This window comes from Pempheris klunzingeri, chromosome 22 (genome assembly GCF_042242105.1).
Source record: "Pempheris klunzingeri isolate RE-2024b chromosome 22, fPemKlu1.hap1, whole genome shotgun sequence".
In the NCBI taxonomy this organism is placed as follows: Eukaryota; Metazoa; Chordata; class Actinopteri; order Acropomatiformes; family Pempheridae; genus Pempheris; species Pempheris klunzingeri.
This window is the reverse complement of record NC_092033.1, coordinates 6,031,506-6,047,137: the sequence shown is the minus strand read 5'-3', so window position 1 is coordinate 6,047,137 and position 15,632 is coordinate 6,031,506. Positions and strand designations below refer to the sequence as shown.

General features: G+C 42.4%; 1 protein-coding gene across 1 annotated transcript in view; it reads right to left on the bottom strand.

Annotated features, from left to right (window-relative positions):
* Nucleotides 1-11,102, bottom strand: part of foxp2 (forkhead box P2) — a 93,427-nt gene extending 82,325 nt beyond the window's left edge. Inside the window, exons 1-2 of the mRNA XM_070853602.1 lie at nucleotides 11,091-11,102; nucleotides 10,313-10,378 (exon numbers count right to left, since the gene is read on the bottom strand). The gene's annotated coding sequence lies outside the window, so the exon portion shown is untranslated. The remainder of the gene's footprint in view (nucleotides 1-10,312; nucleotides 10,379-11,090) is intronic.
* Between the last annotated feature and the right edge of the window lie 4,530 nt (nucleotides 11,103-15,632).

The window sequence follows — 15,632 nt, the reverse complement described above, 5'->3', positions numbered from 1 at the left end:
TTCTCTCTCCATTTAAAACCTAACACTTTGGCTTTGTGGTCTCTCCCTTTGATGTTTCTTTTTCCACCTTTTTAATGTCCATCCATTTGGCTTATTTTGCAAGAAGTTGGCATCTATTGTAGTGTTAAGTCGTTCACAAAATGCTTGTCAGATTTCATTTTGAAGTCTTGATATACACTTCAAAAGGTGCTGTAGAGATGTTATCATGGAGAGACTTGGAAGACTGAGGCATCTCTAATAAAGACCCCAACAATGGACAGCCTCTCTCATTTCCAACCCTGTCCAATGGAGCGTCTCAGTAGTACCCATTAATTTGGACACAGTTCTAGCTAAATTACATGTGTTCCACCTCTGTGACATTTTAAATGCAATTAAAAGCTGGTTATGGAAGTGTGCACGGACTTCCCTGTGATGAAGGGAAATCACTGACGTGATTAACATGCAAACGAGCTCATGCTGGCAGACTAGATTGGGGTTTGAAAACCTCAATTACTTTTGTGTGATTATCTATTTACCAGTACACAGATTTCCATTTCTCATCTCCAGCCGAGTTCCCCGTGCACGAGCCTCAATTATACATGGCACACCTTTATTTATGATGCGCACGATGCTGAAATACAAGCTGTGGTTATTTTTCACTGTGATATATTGCGTCTTTACAGGCTGCTCATGAGGCAGGGCCACCAGACCAACACTTCCTAATGCTGAACCATTTGCTTTGTGAGCACTTAATATGATCTTGATCCCCGCCACCCTGCAGACCCCCAATCCATCCATCCAACCCCTATTTAAACTCACTTTAATCCCCCCCCCTCCCGTTAGACAGCGGGGAGAGTAATGGACAAACGGCAACCATTTGTCCCTTTCAACTGAATTTTATTCTTTAATAGTTTTTTTTCCAACTCTAAACTATAACACTACCAAAAATATAAGCCCTTTAAAATGCATGAATATGTTTGTATGTGTGTGGGTGTGTGTGTGTGTGTGTGGGGGGGGTCTATTATCTGTGGACTAATTGCAGGTGAAGATGTAACTGTATCAAGTGGTGGTTGAGAGGAAGGTGTAGATTGAAATGAACTGCAGAAGCACTCCAGGCCTTATAGTATGTGTCATCTTGTTGATGCAATTATTAAAAAAAACGTCTGGCAGCACACGAGGAATGCGATTTAATTAACTTAAACGGCTCAATAGTGACAGAATTCCAGTTTTGCTTTTTTTAGGCCAAATTTACATTAAAATGTACATTACATTTCTTTTATCAGGCAAGATTTTCAGATACAGAATAAAACCTCCAACTTTTGTAAAGGAGAACAAGCAGAAAGCAAAAGAATGAAATTATCCCAAAACACACAAAAAATTAATGAACTACAGTACAGTAACTGTGCCGATGTGTACTTTCTTTTCAACCATTTTATCTGAAGTGTAATGATTTTTTAAAAATTGTACAGTGCATGATTTTATTGTTTGTCAGTCTTCCTGCCTGTTTCTCGGTGCCCAGGGACAAGAAGAGAAAGGAAGACACACATATCTGTGGCACAGCCAGGCTTTTCACATTGTGCCCAGCATACATAAAACATGCCCTGTTGCTTCAGCTGGAGCAAAAAGGAAAACAGTGCCATCAAGTGAAATTTCTGAGGATTCCTCAAACACCTCAGCACACAGATATCACCTTGACAGACTAAAGGCAGTAGAAGGAGAGAGACCCATTTGGTAAACTTCAATAAATATTATATATTTATCCAGAATAAGAGAGATTCTTTCCACACCTCACCACTGTTATCCAACACTTATCAAACACACTTTTTTCAAAAGTGTATTAAAATCTAAAAATCCTGTGCATCTATCCATCTGCATATTTTTACAAATAAATTACCTTCAAATCTTTACTGTTGGGAATGTTCGACACGAGAGCACCTCCCACTCAAGTAGTGAGATGATAAGACAAGAAATGAACATGATGCTTTGCTGACTTCATGTTCAGAATCTTGTTTGAGGTACCTCAGCAACAAAGGGAATCATTATTACTATTTGAACTCAGTTGCCAGGACTTGGCTACAACACTGGTATAAGGTTGCTAGAGTAGCTAGAAAAAAAAATGCAGTGGATACAGCGTATTGAGTGAGTGAAACTGGTGGTGACGGCTGGAATCATGAGCGAGAGAGAATAAAAGAGTGAGAGAGGGGTAGAGCTTAGATAATAGTAGATAATGGACAATTAACTCAGGCTGGTAGTGCCGGCTGCAGTGAATAGCAGCTTGTGGTGCAGCAAGTCCCCGATCACCACTCAGCCATATTCACATTGGGAATACAGGCGATATCAAGCTGCAGGCTACTGGGCCTCAGAGGTGTACACGCTGCATTAGCAATCTCCACAATGCCTTCAAACAATGCTTGATACCAACAAAGTGTCCCAAAGTGCAAACGCAAGCACTCTGCCGATGGGAAGTCTGTGGTGCCATAACCTTGTCCATTGTTTCATGTCCTTTCACCATCAAAATAAACCCAGGAGCCGTAAAATCCATTTTAAAAAAGTGACATACTGCTATTCCTGGGTGCAGACATAGAAATTAGCATAATTAAACTCATATAAAAGCTAATTGCACAAATAAATGAGTGAATGTCACCACCGTGCATCACACAAACAATGCATGTGTTCATATCAGGGGCTTCAGAAGTGTTTTAACGGCCCACCCAGCCCCCCGCCCCCCGCCCCCTTCTGGCTCCTTCTAAATCTATTGATCTGTGAAACACAGGGACCCATGGGAGGCAATTCACTTAATATCATACATCTAATGATGAGATGAATAACGATTATAACATTTGGTAATTAAACGTCTTACAAACCATTTAACTGACTGTGCGTCAGGAGGGGTCGCTGGAGGTTGTGACGATTGTTTTTCTTTGCTTGCTTGGCACAGAAGCAGGAGACACACGCAGGAGGTAAGGCGGTGGCGGTAGAAAACAGTGCATGACACAATGGTGAAAACACACTAATGATTGTTAGCAGCTATGGCACTAATCCTTAATGCTGTCAAGACTTTGAAGGGAAAACAATTTGGAGGAGTGAAGGAAATGGAGGAAAATAAAGCCAGACAAACATCTTAGCTTCCCTTTCCTTTAAAAATCTCATTAGCTCGCTCGTGCATCCTTTCACAATAAGAGATAAGTGAGTGAGAAAAATAAGCCAAAATAAGCCCATATTTATTGGTGAACTGTAAATATGTGACAAGGGAGACGTGACAGAAGAGGGGGGTTTATGTACAGACACCTTCACTATTAGCAAGAATGTGTCTGATCCACACAAAGGTGTGTTAAACACATGCTCTGAGAGCCAATTTACTGTCAACATCCACAACCCTAATCCCTACTTACAGGCAATAATTATCCAACATTGCCATGTCAGTGTGTTGTTGTATGAAAAGGCAAACTCCAAAGGCCTGTTTGAGACTTAGTTTTGACTGTACCATAATGTATACATTAAGTATGGGAGAGACAAGGAGGTTAGGTGAAAAAGTTTTGAGAGGTTTTGGGGTTACACATACAAACGTCCAATCATTTTGTCGACTTAGCCTCTTCCTTCCATCCTTTCCTCAGAGGGCTAACAATACCTTTCTTCTGTATCTGGCTCTAGCACATTCACACAGCATTTACTGACAGAGGGATGTGTGTCATGCTCCTGGCTCCTTATTGAATGATAGCTAGTAAACATTGTCATTCCGAAGAGAGACAGGATTAAAGCCTGCTTTGCCCATTGAGGGGAACAGTACGCGGAAAGAGAACCAGAACAATAGCCAAGTGGAGGACGGTATCACAAGGGTCCAATGTCTGCAGTGATGAATATGTGGGAGATTATAACACATTCCATCATTTCCATAATGTAAAACTCTCTTTCTTCTTCACCCGCCGACTATTCACTAAATAAATGAGAAAACTATCACCCGCGCAGAAATATTTGACAAAAGGCAGAAGGGAGGGAGACTGAGTTCTGAATGACCCCCGTGCCTTTGACAATACAGGCGCTGTCCGGACACATTCGGAAGCAGCAGAGTGAGTAAGACCTGGTAGGGTATTTATCACTGGGCACAATGCAAATGTATTACCATGTCACCTATACCACTTTACGGCACAGAATGGAACCACGGCAAACACAAGGGGGTTTTATATATCACCAGGTGGAAATGTGAATGTGGCGCTCTCTCGATGTGTGGCTTTACTGCCTCGCTAGAACTCTAAACTGAGGGATCATTCAGTGGACACTGGTTTAAAAACCACAAAGAGTCGGCCCTTGCATTTAACCAATATGCTAAGTAGCCTTGCTAATAAGTCTTTCCAACAAAAATCATTTGAATTGGGCTGACTGGCAAGGGTTTGAAAGAACTTCTGACAGAAAAGTAGAATTACAGAGTTCAGAGTAAAGAGGATGTGAATAAAAGAGGTTGAAATGATCGAGACTACCTTTGGCTGAGGATAAGGTAATAACTTCTCTTAAAGGACTTTTTGAACATCTGTGAAAGCTATCTGGCTAAATATGGCTTCCAGGAAATTCACCAAGCAAAAAAATAAATGTCATTTGCATTACAAAATTAGACTATATACAGTGTAGGTTATATACTACGGACAATATAAGCAGCCGGTTGACTTCAGGCCCTTGAATCCAACTGCTACTTTTCTAGATAGCTTCTCAAAAAACATTAAACTTGTGAAATTCCTGAGCCATAGAAAATATGTCCCCACCCCGAGCTCCGCTCACATCTCAACAACGCCGACACCTTTTCACCCATTCACTGGATGTATGTGTGTCTGTTTATGTGTGTGCATGTGAAAGAAAGAAAGCCCCCATGCAAGGGTGTGTGTGTGTGTGTCATCTGTCGAATCGCTGGAGTCTATTCCAGAGATTTCTCCCATGGTAACCTAGTTTATTTACTTTATCTACAATATAATGCTTCAGTGAACATTTGCAACTTTGAGACACAAGTTTCAATCAGTCATCTAGCGGCGGTGTGTGCATGCTCGTGCGTGTGCTCAGCCAGGTGCAGAGAAGAGATGAACACCGCTGCCAAAGAGACAGCGCAGCTTTATACCGAAGGACTGACAAAGAGGTCCCAAAATAATACAAAATAAAAATGGACGGCAGGAGGAGAGGGAGAAGGGAAACAAAAGGATAGCAGAAAAAGTGAAGCAGGGAAGAAAGCCAGAAAAAATAAACTGTACAGGACAGCGGGGAGAAGTACTGGAAGGAAAGGTAGTGGTGGTTTTAAAAAATAGAGGAGGGAAGCTAAATAAAAAGCGATATTGTGCTGAGAGACAGGGAGAAGGAGTGAGAAAGACGGACAAAGGGGATGATAGAAATAGACAAACAAAGTGAAAGAGAAAGCATTGGAGAGAAAAGGAAAAAGGAAGGGAGACAAGGTGTTCTCCCTGGGTAGTGTGGAGCAGGTCTTGTCCAATAAACACAGGTGAGCAGCTCAACAGGCCAGGACCACCAAGCTGACTGACAGCTGAGAGCTCTCACTGACCACCAGCTTTATGTTACATGACATGAGGAGTGCAACTCAACTGACAAAGAGAAACTGCCTGCACCTCTCAGACTGTGGGAGGGAGAGGAGCTGGCACAAGCACACACATACACCCTCACGCACTTGTGCACCCACGGCTGTTTAAAGCGGCGGCATCCACACACCGTGGCCACGAAGTTGCAAATACAAAAATATCCACTCTCGCACAGACCCAGACAGGAGGAGAGCCATGCCATTTCCCTTCACAGGTGAGCAGAAGAAGGAAACACGGCGGTGCTTCAGTTACTTAGTAGGAGAAAGTGAGGAGTTGTAGGGTGGGGGGTAGAATGTATGCTGTGTGCCGACTGAATCTTTTCCACATGACGGGCCTCGGGCTGTTTTTGTCAACTGCACTCTTGAGCAGCAAGGAGTCAGGTAGTGTGACCACATGATTGCCCAAGAGGCACTGTGGTGAGAGAGGGAGAAATGGGGAGAGAGAGGGAGTGAAAGGGAAGAGAGGCAGAGAGAGAGAGAGGGAGAAGGATCGGGGGCCAGGGACAGGACCGATGCAGCACGCATGATGAGGTGTAATCACAAACCCCATTCAGAGTGCAGTGAAGTTTGTCAACATACACACATTCACATTCCACTGTCTGTCAGCTCTATGACCCAAATCGAGCATGCTGTGTGAGTGTGTGTGTTTTTCCACACACACGGATGCTTTCTGCCCATTTTGCCTCCAACCAGGTAGTAACGGTTGCACTGTCTAGGCTTGTGGTTTGTGGTGAGGAAGTGAGATTCCAAGCTCTTGTAGGATTTCACTGCCGCCTGTATCCCTTTTCAACCCGCGATCAAGTGATCATTATGAACAAAGGACTTGGCTTGTTGCCTCTGGAGTAAAAGCTTTTTCAGTGGCTGTGACCGTGTGGTTTGATTTGAAACTTATTTAAAAAAAATAAAAAATTGTGAACTACAGCGGAGGAAAACATGAAGGAATCTTGAGAATGTTAAGTCACAGACAATACAAATGTGTAATTTTCATAATAAAAAAGTAGTTTAGACTAGATAGTTTAGTTTAAATCTATTCTGAGTGAAACCATTTGAATGCTGTTGTCATTCCATTTAATGAAGGCATGAAACAAAATCTCATAAACATGACACAGAATAGAACAAACGTTCTCATTTACATTTATACAAACCTTTGTATCTCGTTAGTTAAACAATGCAAGCCTTATTTCACCACAGGTAGCCAAAATCCCATTGTATTTCTTCTGAGGCTGCTGCAGTACAAAAAACAGAGATGTGTTTCCTAGAAACCAATTTCTAGGGATAACATATAGTATGTGACAATATTAATAAAATGTTCGTATTTTGTAAATGCCTAAAAGTCTAAGAATTCAGCATTGATATGTCAGCAACTCAAGATAGTTCCACACTCTGTAACATAGTACGCGCTCCCTGAGATAAATAGAGATCATCAGTAGGTTAAAATAGTGTGGATTTAGTTTATGTCATAATGACAATATCCCTATGAAACACTGGACTGTGAAGGGCTAACATAAACTGTGTGCAGGCTGAAAAATGAGGCTGCGTGACAGTTTGGTGATAACACACGAGTTCAATCTGTCAAGACAATCAGCATTTAGACCTTGGGAGAAGAATGCGCGACTGTGTGCAACAGATTCATTGGACACGATCACCTGCGAGTGAAGCCACTCATAATTCTTCCCACCTGAAATAAGGAGTTCAAACTAATGTCAGGCTGCTCTGATGTCATGCCTGCCTCGGGTTGGGTTTCACAATAATCTCAGGCTCTTGGAGAGATGCCATCGAGCCCAGCTTCCGCACCCAAGATTTCTCCAATTAAATTGCAGGGAAAGAATAACACGTGAAACACTAGATCCCTGCTCGTTTATAGAAATTAAAGCGTTGCATGGAGTATTTGCAATCAGTCACTTCTAAGGTATCAGTCATCTCTACTATGAGGTGTACATATACAGAACTATTGGAGGGGCCCCAAAGTATGCTGAGGCCACCTTTGCTGAGGGCAAATGTAACCTTTTTCCCTGTTATAATCACATATCTTCTGCAAAATAGCATGAAGATTTGGCTTTGTAAAAACAACTGGATAAAAGACAGAGTGGGGGAAAGAAAATGAGGGGGAGAAGAAGAGCATAGGCAGCCATGAGGATCAATAGACTCATTGAGCCTCTTTATCTTCTCCTTAAAGAATGATGGCAATACTCATTCTGAGCCTCCTCACCTCACAGCTTTCTAACTCCATTCTCATGGCAACTGTGCACTCTGAACAAACACTCTCCATGCAATCTCTTTTCTTCACTCCTCACTGTCTCCCATACATCTGCACATCCTCTCTTGTTTTTCTTTTCTGTCCCTCAGTCATTTCTCTTAAAACGTCAGACCTGTGCAAGATAAATACCTGACACTTGCTAAGAGAAGATACAGTACAGAGAGAGAGAGAGAGACATATCATATGGAGTAGGAGATCTGGACTGAATTCAGTTGTTATGGTTATATTTTCAATGAGTGATGAGTTTCATATGGGGCGTTCTCACCAGCAAAGGACCAAGGGAAAAAAAGCTGGGACATATATATATATAAAGATATATACATATATCAGGTGTGAAAAATATTTCCTCTGCGGATGTAATCTAAGTGCAATTCCGGAGTCTATTTAAAAACAGAACAGGTCCTAATCCGAGGGATCAGCAAAGGGCAGGACGTCATTGGTCGATCCACTTTTGCTCCAATTTGCTCACAGCATGACACTATCAGACCCCAAACCAAACCTCATTAAATAGAAATATGGAAACTTGGGGAAGTTCCAAACTTCCAACTTCTCTCCCTCCCCCTTGCCTAAGTGTGAAGACAAAACAGTGGACCATAGAGAGAAGGGTGCATGGAGAACGGCAGCAGATCCTTGGGACCGAGAGCAAAAGGGAGGAAGAGAGGGAAAGTAAACCTTTGATGAGTAAGACTTTTTTTGTTAAGCGAGGGGGCTTAACTTTAAAATATTCTGGGTGGCAGTGAATGGGGGATTGACCAATGGCCCTGATCTCAGCCACACACTGGGGCACTGGGGTTAATGGTGGATAAAGATTAGAAAAAAGGGGTTGCTTTGCCTGATCTCCATCCACCCCCACACTCCACCCTGCAGTTTTCACCTTCTCCACCAATCCCAAATCAGCTAGACAATGGAGGCTGCCAATGGGGAATGATCCAAGTCCCTTTGATTTCTGTCTCTACCCCCTCGACTACTCTGAGTGCCCAGGGTAAAGACCCGTGGAGGTTCTCCCTGTTTGCCCACTCAAAGGGACGACAGTTAGCAGGCTCAGAGAAACCATTTGAGGATTGGAAATGGAATGACAAGAGGTCTCTGATCTATGACAAGAAATCAATTTCAAACTGGAAATGTGAGCAGAGGGCTGTTCAGTCCGAACTGAAGCTTCTTTAAAGCAGCCAAAGATATATCTAATTGCTGTAGATTTTTATATATATCTACATTAAAAGTACAGCTTCCAGTGTTGGGGCAATTACACTTTTTTTGCAATGATTAGAAGGACTTTTTTAGGCCAGCAGATATGCAGTAAGAGTTCATCTTTGAAGATTTAACTGAATACTAGACAAATTAAGAACTAATATTTAAATCTCTTTTAGGTGGAAGAGGAAATCTGGACTCTGCTTCACTCTGGAAAAATCGGACTCTTGGGGAGGTGGACTTGGCTCTACAGCCGAGCCACCCAGCATCTTCGCTCCTGCCCATACACTTTAATCATACTGTATCTATGACTCAAAGGCTACTACTTCTCAATTATACACTAAGATAAATAGATTTCCTCCCTTAGGTTGGGGATGGAATATCTAAATAAACCTACGGCCTGGATTCGGAGAAAATTGGTCTTCAAACCAAAACAGCCCCGTCTATATAAAGTCACTATACTGTGTGTGTGTGTGTGTGTGTGTGTGTGTGCGTGTGCACGCCTATGTGCATGCCCTCGTGTGCCATGGATGCATGAGTGTATATGAGAGGTCTAGTCAATAGAATAGCCACATTAGTGTCGGAGATATAATTGGTGATTCTCATTACGTGACCTGAGATTCCTCACACTCATTGCTGGACTGACCTGGTGACAAACACCATATTGTATCATTAGCTCATACAACGAAGCCATCTTTGATCATGTCCAAGCTTTCCAGAACCACAAAGTTGGAGGATCAAATTGTTTATCATTAAAATTTATGAGATGTTAACTGAGTAACAGATAACATTTGACAACACCCATAAATTCCTCTCACATTATTCAATATTCAGCTACAACAACATTGTCCTTGAGAAAATATCTGTCTACTACTGGAAAAATGTACATGAGTCTCTAATATCCCAACAACTGTTTATATTATGGCAGTTTTAATTACAATGGTTCTATATGATGTAAGACATTAGGTCTTTTTTGCAGCTTTTAACACGTTAAATTTGAAAGTGGTTTTAAAAGAGATACTTTTCAAAATACTTTCCATTGATGAACAAAACCCCTTGTATAACGTAAAATGGTAAATTATGGACCAAAATAACGCCTTCCAGTGCATTTAATCCATATTCATAATAAAAATATGTAATATACTTTTGTTGTTCCTGGCGCTGCTGTTTTGCAATTTCAGCACAAAGGATTGTGTTACTCTAAAGCCAAACTCCACCAACAGCTATGACTGACTGTTGCTCATTACAGTGGACACATTAATCTGGGAAAGGAACACAACACCAGGCATGCAAGGACAATGAAAACCATTTTCACTTACCACTTTGGACTTTACAGTGTGTGTCGTCTGCTCTTTTCTATGGGCGCAGATTGCGCATATTTCATCCTAAAAAATAGAAATAGATGTGTGGACTGAAAATATGAGCCATGTACTGAACAAAACTGCAATTGTGCCTCCTCGATTTTCTGTACAGCCAGCATAGAATAAGCACACCAGGTACACTAACATCAGGTTAGGGCTAATATAACCCTGTTCACTTTATTCTGTTCTGTTCGGCTACAAATCTCAATCAAGACATCAACAAAATAAATAAAAAAAAACCTGATACCCAAGCTTGCCCACATTTGTCGGCCATAATGCATATCATAACTTCTAAGCTAGAGTAGATTGAAAATCCTTGGGGTGTGAAAACCAAACAGGCACAACTGAAAGGTTGCCCAGTGGAGGGGCAATTCTATCAAGGTGGACAAGATGAAGATTTGTTACATTTGAGCTGGGAATGGGGCTCCCTTGACCTCCACTAGCCACTACAATCATCCAAACACAGAGGGGCTAAAAATACTGTAACAGCACAACCAAAGACGCAGTTAGCGTCTTGATAAAAGAAGAAAATCAGTTTTTCATTTTATTCAAACAAAAGACAGACATTTCTTAAGAGTTTTACTTGGAAAGGTGAATGATCTTGAGAATACACTGTAGGTTACTGTTAATTTTAACACTGATCCTTGAAAAGACATTGTTAATGCTACTCTAATCTTTCTCAAGGTTAAGGATTCTTTGACAGACAGACATGAAGGGACCATGTTCAGATACTTACCCTTAGGGAGAGAACTTGCTGTTGTTGTCCGTCAGAGGAGTGGAAGGAATCCAGCGATGTCAGCTATCTGAGACGAGACAAAACAGTGAGTATACCATTAGTTGAAATCTATTTATGAAATGCTGATCTTTTTTTACATTTCCTAGGCACATTCAGTGCTGGTGTGGACATGTGTGGGATAGGTTGTGTCTTGCATAACTATTGTCTGTATGGCTTATAGGTGAAAGCCAATAAACTTTGGAAAAACAAAGTGCACCTGGATTTTGCTGTGAAGCATGAGAGCAAGTGTGTGTGTGTGTGTGTGGGGGGGAGTGCATGCACAAACAGGCAATGTACTGTACAGTACAAGCTGTAGTCCCCACCCCCCCATCCTTGAACCACACACACACACACACACACACACACACACACACACACACACACACACACACACACACACACACACACACACACACACACACACACACACACACACACACACACACACACACACACACACACACACACACACACACACACACACACACACTCCTCGCTCTCTCCCAACTTAAAAGGTGCAGTGCCTGGAAGGCTCAAGCTCTCAACGCCAAGTAAATCACACTGTTAACCTGACACGATTGATTTCTCATGTAGGTCCATTCAGCTGTCTGCATCTAAGTACACATGCTATAACATCCATATAATTTAGAGACCATTAGTATTGATGACTTTTGGTGTTAATCACACAACTACAGTTAGAGTGTACAAAAGAGCGACTGCGGCCACAGATTGCTCTGGACACTTTTACTGCAGATCACTTTTAAAGCATTAGGGTAAAAAAAAAAATTGTATTCCCTTCTTTGAAGAACGCTGTGGGGACAAGGTTCTGCTGCCGGGGGCATGAGGGGCACAAAATGGTCTGGATGTTCCCCTCGCTCAGATTTTTTTTTTCTCGCTTTTATTCTCCCAGAATTCCAATGACCCCTACAGGCAACCAACGACTGCTGAATCCTAAGGAATGTGCTCTCTGAACTGTACAAAAAGCCCTCAGCTCAAAGAGCACAGCTGAAAACAAAACATGCCAACTGCTATAATTTTTCACTGTTCTGAGTTTGTGGAAAATGTTGCACAGATTGCTGTGCAACATTCACTCAGAACAGGGTGAGAGGATTTGAGGTGGGGGTGGGCACCAACAAATGCGCTCTACGTTGGGAAAACAGACATGAAAAGGTTTGACAAGTTTAGAATCAAGTAGGGCATTAGAAAATCATGGGAATACTTAGCGCTGTGTATGTTTGTTCTGTATATCTGAGAAACACAGTTCTGTGGACACACAGCACTAACATAAACAAAAGTCTAAACACTGTAATGAGATTTTGCAGAAAGCCAAGATACATGGGATCACTAAAACTGTCAACCCTAAGTGAAGAGAATCAAATAGCTTTAAGTATAATTTAGATATAAAACATTATTTCAAGTTAATACTCCTTAACTTAACATTATTTGCTGCCGACTAGACTTCAATATCACACCTCTGGGCTGTGCAGATGTCATATTTTATTCACTGAAAAAGCATTAGGAATGCTATTAGTCTGTATGACCTCCAATTCGTGGGGATTTACAAATACCACACATATCTTTATGCCAAATATAAAACCACTGGTAAATTCTATCAACTTATAAATATGGCAAATGCCTTCAAGTATTCATGAAGGCCTAATAATGCTATAGGCTGATATTTACATAAAGCGCTCGTGCACTAAGTCAAGATAAACTATTTAAGACCCGGACCACAAATACCTCTACACTGCAGAAAAAGGAGGGTCCTGCGATGAAAGGGGACATTATGCTAACAAGTCAGATTACTGTACACAATAACTTTATCTTTAAAGTAAATACCATCCTTGGTGTTGGAAAGGGGGGGGCATTATGGAAAGTCACTGGCAATATTTCTGTGGGGACCAAATGCTCCTTATCAGTGTTAGTCGAGCAATTCAGGCCTGCCCGAAGAAAGATGAGTCTTCAAACTCATTCTATTCATGGTCAGACGTGTAATTACCCTCAGCTCACAGTCTAGACGTAACCGCTTTCACAGTATTTAAGACCCCCTATGCAACGCGCGGACGCCTGCTCCTACCACCAAGCCCTGCACGTTAAATCTGTGGGCAGATAAATTAGCGAAGAATGCAATAAAATAGACACAATGAGAGGAACTTTATCCTCCCTGCTGCTAAATGAGATTTCTTTGAAATGCAGATCAGTGGCTCTAGATTAGTGAATTTTAGCTGCTGTCAACATCATAACAAAATACAAATGCAATTGTTCACTGGTGCCTTATCTCCTTGCTTCCATCTGTTGGCTGGTTATTTACTCCCCCCTGATTTACTATGCAGATCTAAATAAGTCGCATCAAAAGGAGGGCTTACTGCACAATGCCTTCTTAAGCTTCTACATCAAGGTATTTGAAAAACCGGTAGTCACATGAAAAGGCTGCCCATCAAAGGCACATCTCTAATGAACTCTCCCATATCAGAGGGGGCTTGTGGGGCCTGGCTTTAATGCCGTCTGTGTGGAGAGAGAGGAGCAGAACTACAAATCAGACCCACCAAGCCATGGCAGAGAAGGGAGGAGGAAGACAGAGAGGGGGAGAAAAGAAAGGAGAGGGAGGAGGAGGAGGAGGAAGGCCTCAGTTATCAGATGAGATTAGCTCAGCATAGGGACTCGTCCTGGGTCTTTCCATCCATCCATCTAACTCTTAGGTCCAGGCTGAGGATGGCACTCAAGAAAAGACTACAATAACACTAGATTAGAAGAAAGTTACAGTGGATTAGACTGACTCGGACTACGTTAGTCGAATTGGACAACCAGCAAAGAAAACCAAACCAAAAATGTTATTTCAACTTTAAGCAACCACCTTCAAAGTTACTCTAAATGCAGTGTCCGTAAAGCTTTTGATGCCTGCAAATCAAAGAGTATTAATAAATATCTGTCAAAAAATGACAAACCAATCAAGTTCTCAGAGGGAGAGGGAGATTCTTAGCCAGTCGCAAACAGGAAAGAAAAGCATTCCCCCCTTTTCATTCTTCCAGGTCTGCAAACAGCTTGGTTAATCTGGAACAGAGCTTTTGCATTACGCTCCTGCAATAACCTTTAATTTCATGGTGTATTTGTTGCATTCAGCACACAGGCCGGATTACAACCGACAATCTTCAGACTTATACGGGGAAAATAAACTGCATAGAGAGATCATGATCTGTACGCCCCCCACACCCCCACCCACCCACCCACCGCCATCGTCACAGCCACCATCCTGCTTTGTAGCAGTGTGTCTGGATGAAGGGGAGACCCCCACCAACAAGCATGCAGTTTACCAGTGAACAATTAGCCCCGGAGCAAGAGCAGGCCCGGCACTGGCACATGTGGTTAAGAGGCGAGCGCTGCGGGAGAGCGCCAGATGATGAAGGGATGAGGAGGAGGAAGGGGGAGAAGAGGACACTGAGGGGCGGGGGGAGGGGGGAGGGAGGCGTGTTGCGTGTGCCAGACACGCGTATGCCAGTTTTTGGCTACTGGGCATGTCCTTCATCATTCACTTACAGCTACTCTTTACAGAGCAGATAAAGACAAATAATGGGAGGTGGAGTTACCCCCGACCTCAATTCCAAGACAATTTTGACTCCGAATTAAAGTAACCCATCCAGATTGAGCTGTAATGTGAAGGCATCCGATGGCTGAGTCGCTTTGCTACAGAAACCCAACTTCTCGTCCCTCCCCTAACCCCGCCTCGAGCATCTCTCGGCTGTGTGGCATGCCAATTGGGCCCAGTGCCAGTCGCATTTGCAACCACAAGGGACCCTTGTCTTTTTGCCTTGCCTAATGAAATGACAAAACAACAGATTTGCATATGCAGAAACAGGTGTTGTAACAGGTTTGACTCCTCTTGACCCAAGCCGTGTTGAAGAGAGAAAATGCAGAGGAAAAAAAAAGTTTATGACCAACAGCTGCCTGGAGGTATTTAGGCTCTAATGGGCACTCGAGTTTGCACCATCTGCCCTGCTGCTTGCCAGAAGTGACAATCTAAATTAAAAACCACTCATCACATATCATAAAAATAAACCATTGTTTTGCGGCCTCCATATGTTGTGGCCATTTTATTTCATTCTCAGAGAGCAGCATCGGAGGCTGAGCTCCGAGGCCTATAGCTGTGATCCAGGGAAAATCCAGAGAGCCGCACAGTAGCCTGTAATTACCCTCCCAACGATCCGCTGTCTTCAAACTAGAGCCCTGCGTCATCCTACACATTATCCAAGTCCATCCTCTCCACATTACAGAGGAGAAAACCTAACAGAGCCAATGTGGTGAAAACACGGTCATTGTTTACAGTAGGATTAGGAGCTGCCATCAAAGAGCAAAAGCTGGGTGTTCGGATGGTGAAAGAAAAGAAAATCACTGCACTATACTTGCTTCTAACTAGATAACTGACATTATATTTTATGCAAATGTCTATTTGCAAAGCTAGAAACAAAAATTGTGTTTATTGCTGTGAAACAACTCAAACTAAAAGTG